Genomic DNA, 5,080 nt, shown 5'->3' with positions numbered 1-5,080 from the left:
TAACCAACAGAACCGCTCCCAGCCACTTTGCTTCAACAGCAATCACAGCACCAGACCTTAAGCCATTCCATGCCTGAAAGAGACCTACCACCCCAATGCACGAATATAGTCGTCCCCACAGTGCTTTCCACCTACCAACAGCGACATATTGAGAAATTACAATTTCTAACTTATCGGTGGGACGAACGTGAGAAAACAAGGAAAAGACTAAAATATGAAGAAATTTTTATAAAGTTTTTAACCACCGAATTAGACACAGCCTTTAAAAAGACTGTGGTGAATTTCGGCGTCTATTCATATCAACAAAAACCGTTCTACAACAATAACAAACGGACGGGCTCCTGACAACATCACGACGAAGACGCAAGAACAGAGCGTGCCAAGACCTGGGAAGGACGAAAGCTGCAGCAGCCGCACGATCTGCATCCCTCTACACGGAATCGGCCTCCTAGTAACACCTAGCCACAGTGAAATATATCAAGTTTCAAACTATTTCCAATTTACAATGTTGAATTAACTACGTAATTTCATAAGATAACACTAAAAGTTCATTAAAACAGTGGGATTTGCCGGTCAACTTCTCAGTGTAGACGTCCAGTCGTCAGCCATCTTTCTCCACATTTTCATATTTACGCCATTTAGTTAGTTCTACATTCCCCGTCTCATATCCCTGGCAGTTTTTTGTTTCTTCCCACTTGCATCCTCAGCTATTACTCTATTCAAGGCCGGCCGTGGTGGCCGAGTGGTTCTAGGCGCTACAGTCTGGAACCGCGCGACCGCTACGTTCGCTAGGTTCGAATCCTGCTTCGGGCATGGATGTATGTGATGTCTTTAGGTTAGTTCGGTTTAAGTAGTTCTAAGTGACTGATGACCTCAGAAGTTAAGTTCCATAGTGCTCAGAGCCATCCATCTCTATTCAAGTTTCCTCATAAAAGACACAATTGGAAACTAACAGTAAAAGTTTCTCACAGAACAGGAAAAAATGCTTTAAGAGGTTGAAAGAAAACAGCCAGCCAGCTGAAAACCAAAGGTTTATTTCGGCCTCGACCTAGGTTTCGATATTTATAAAAATATCTTCTTCAGAAGGAGTAGGCCTTGTTACATCAAAAGAGGTAAATTAAATTAGCCGAAGCCGAGGGGCTCTTGTCATATGTGCAGCTAATGTAATTTACCACCATGTGATGTAACAAGGCCCACTCCTTCTGAAGAAGATATTTTTCTAAACATCGAAATCTAGTTAGAGGGCTAAATAATCCTTTGGTTTGCAGCTGTTTGGCTGTTTCTTTTTTTTCACCCTCTTCAAATTTACGCAGTTCCTGAGCCGCAGCCATCTTCAAGATTTTGAAGGGAAAAAAATGCTTGTATCGTTCTCGTTTATTATGTTTTAGGGTGATTAAAATAAAGAGAAACATGGGAACTAGTCCGGTATTTCACTAAGTAATGTGATTATCCGAGACTCAAATGCGCCCAATACAGCATATTATGATTGTTATCGAAAAGAGGTGGCAAACGGTCTTATGCTGTCTTCCACATTTTGTAAGGCAAGTACTGCAAAAGGGTGAGCACAGACAGAAAACAGGCTACCTGCTCAGGCTGGTGGGCCGCAGCGCGAGGCGGCTTGAATCAGAGTGACAAACGTCCCACTGTTACCTAATGAGGCATCACACAATGGTAATGGCGGTCACTCGGCGGCGCCAACTGGCGTGGTGCCGCAGTTGTTTGCGAGCCGGAATGAACGAGACATTCTTAGCCTGCTTTCGGCGCGCCGCTTGGCGATGCGGTGTGCTGACAGAATCGAGGCGCGCGTCTTGCAATCTTTCTCAAACGATTTTATAACAACTATTCGTTAAAAACATTTGATTTTTACATTACTTGTACCTTTATACGCCAACGGCCTTGCCGCAGTTGTAACACCGGTTCCCGTCAGATCACCGAAGATAAACGCTGTCGGGCTGGGCTAGCACTTGGATGGGTAACCATCCGGTCTGCCGAGCGCTGTTGGCAAACGGGGGTCACTCAGCCCTTGTGAGGCAAACCGAGGAGCTAGTTGATTGGAAAGTAGCGCTTCCGGTCTCGTAAACTGACATTCGGCTAGGAGAGGGGTGTGCTGACCACATGCCCCTCCATATCCGCATCCAGTGACGCCTGTGGGCTGAGGATGACACGGCGGCCGGACGGTACCATTGGGCCTTCCACGGCCTGTTCGGTCGGAGTTTAGTTTAGTTTTTATAGCTTTATATGTCAGCTTCATGTTGCAATGCCAGTCATCTGTAGGACACTGCGAAATTCGAAAATTTGCAATTAAAAATATGAGTCGCTATAGTTTTGCGTTGGGTGCATTTTACACCGTATGTTGCTGCATGTGAAATTTAGCTGCAATATTGAATTTTTGTTTGGACTTGGGAGGAGGTCTCTATCTGTCTACAAGCTCGACAAAATGGATTTTATGTCGCATGTTCACTTCCAATCGCAAAAGCGAAAGAATGACATATTCATAAAATATCTCTTAAACCGTTCGAGACATCGAAACAAGATTTTGGCAACAGGTATTATACAAATTTTTACCATAAGGAACTTTCTTATCTACGTCGATGTAGCTGGAGCTATAGTTTCTATTTAATTTTTTTCAGTCCTGTACTGTAATTTTTAAAAAGTCAGGTAGCTAGTGACGAGTATTAAAATAAATGTGAAATTTGTTGTAGCTAGTGGAAAGTATTAAAATAAATGTGAAATTCGTTCTCTTATGTTGCTGCAAACAATGAGGTTTTCTGTAAGGTACTGACGTCTCTAGTCGCTTATTGCTTGTTTGATAAGACGCTCTACTTCAACATTACATCGCAATAGCTATTGCAGAGGTGAGTCCGAGCAGTATATAGTATATTTTGCCAAAGGAGCAAAAGTAAACATGTCAATAAGAGAAATGTAGCCGTTACTTACATCTGATGATGCTTCTTCAAATGAAAAACTGTTAACAATTCAGACAAAAATAAATGCTAATTCTGTTGCAGTTTGGACGGAATCCTGTAACCCATCGTATTTTTAATAGCGAACGGCTAGAACAGAATCTTACCAACGGCTTTTCTCTGAGAAATATGAAAATAATTCACAGCAAATAGTGTACCATGTTTTTGTTCCTTCCCCATTTATAGTGAAGTGGCGAATTTCTTCACCATAATTATCTTTTAATGGATGAGTAGTCTGAAGTGGTTCATTAGATAATGACTATCAAATTTTCCTAACCGTGTAGTCCGCAGATGAACGTGCATCAACTTATTTTTTTCTAAAAGAACTATGCTACGAAATAGAACTGACCCAATAAAATTCTTTTGTTAACAATGAAACAGTTAACACACTGACGATTTGCTAACTATTCATCAAAGTCAGTATCACTAATGAATTGAAAGATATTTGTATTACAAAGATTCACTCTCTCACTATGTACAGGGAGAGGAACGGAAAGATGGTACACTATTTGTGTACTTTTTTAGATGTCAAAGACAACAGAAGTGTAGAAATAAAATCGTTCGCTTAGTTTCGGTCCCAGCTGTTCATTGTTAAAGATACACTGGACTTTATGATTCCCCTGGAATTACGGCGTAACTGGCGATTTATTTTCATCCAATTGTTAAAATTACTTTTCAGAAGTGTCATAATGCGTAACATTTATCTAGATGCCACGACAAATTACGATTAAAAAAAACAATATGGTAAAAAATAATTGTACCTTCACTGTGTAGCATCATAATAAACTATCTTTCCATTTTCGCCTATAATGATTAATTTTTTCAATTTTCTCTCTCTCTCCCCGAATATTTAAGCTGATGACGGATTGCGGTGGTCTTCAACAGGATCAATTTACCAATTTCTTGTAAGCTGGTTAAAATATCCATAAAGAGTAAGAAACTACTTTCAAAAGGAATGACTGCAATGTTCGTTTCGTAGATGAAATTCTTTATCGTTATTTTCTCAGTGTAGTGATTATACCAAAGGAGCATTACCATCACCAGAGAGTATCGTGCCGCAATTCTGGACTAAATGAGGGATGCTATGTAGAATAAATGCCAACGTCTTGCAAAGAAGGAAGTTCTTCGCGCCCTCACGCAAGAGTCGGATCGCAACTGCTAAAGTTCATGACCTTCACAAAAAAATTCTTCCACATCCACGGGATTCGTCGGGTTTGGCTCCTACCAGTTATTTTGTCTTCCAAAAGAGAAGGATGATAGAGATGGAGGAAACACGGATGGTATTTTTGCATGGTTGAATGAATTTTGTTTAACTGTGGGTACTAAAAGTTGGCAAACTGTTGTCCTAAATGTTCCGATTTATTGGACGGCTGCGATAAAAAATGCAACAGAATCTTAACTCCTGCGCGTTTTTACGTTTTTCCCTATTTCAGGTGCATATTTGTGCGATGTCCCAGCGTAGAATGACAGTAAATACTTTCCGTACCTATTTAGGGGACTCTAGTCCTTAATTCTTCTTGCTGTCTGCGATTTTTCTTTAATAAACAGATCAGCACTGGAATTGCACGTCTCACTTTTATCTGTATTTTATACTGCACGATACAGTAGTTCATTTTCTCGTTCAGTTGCTTAAGAGCGCTTCTGGGACAGCAGTGTGTGAGACCAGTGAGCAAAAAGTGGTTAGCATTGATCGCTGTCGAGACGGAGACGGCAGGAATCAGATTCTGGACTACAAGTTTCGTCATTGTATATTGCCCTGTTTGTGCTGAAATGTGTTACGTTAATACTGGCACTCATTGCCGACCGATATCCGCCCGTTCTCCTGCTAGTGGTGATAGTATTTCGCAACACATCTGATCCCATGACGTCAGTCAGAATATAGCCTCAACACTCTCATTACACTCGCTCACCACTGTTATAAGTACAAAATATAACTTATTGCTTTTGGTTGTAATGTACCTAAAATTAATTTCCAGACATCCCAATGAACAGCATACCTTTGAGGAACAATCCTAAACTTGAATCGTGAGCAACTTGCAATGCTAGAAGTAACTACTAACTTGAAAAGAGCATCGGGAAAAACTGCTGAAATTTTAGAAGTAAGTAGTCATAAATTA

General features: G+C 40.6%; 1 pseudogene; it reads left to right on the top strand.

Annotated features, from left to right (window-relative positions):
• Nucleotides 1-1,886: 1,886 nt before the first annotated feature.
• On the top strand, nt 1,887-2,004 carry LOC124597697 (annotated as a pseudogene).
• Nucleotides 2,005-5,080: the final 3,076 nt, after the last annotated feature.

This window comes from Schistocerca americana, chromosome 2 (genome assembly GCF_021461395.2).
Source record: "Schistocerca americana isolate TAMUIC-IGC-003095 chromosome 2, iqSchAmer2.1, whole genome shotgun sequence".
Classification (NCBI taxonomy): Eukaryota; Metazoa; Arthropoda; class Insecta; order Orthoptera; family Acrididae; genus Schistocerca; species Schistocerca americana.
This window is presented reverse-complemented; position numbering and strand designations above follow the sequence as displayed.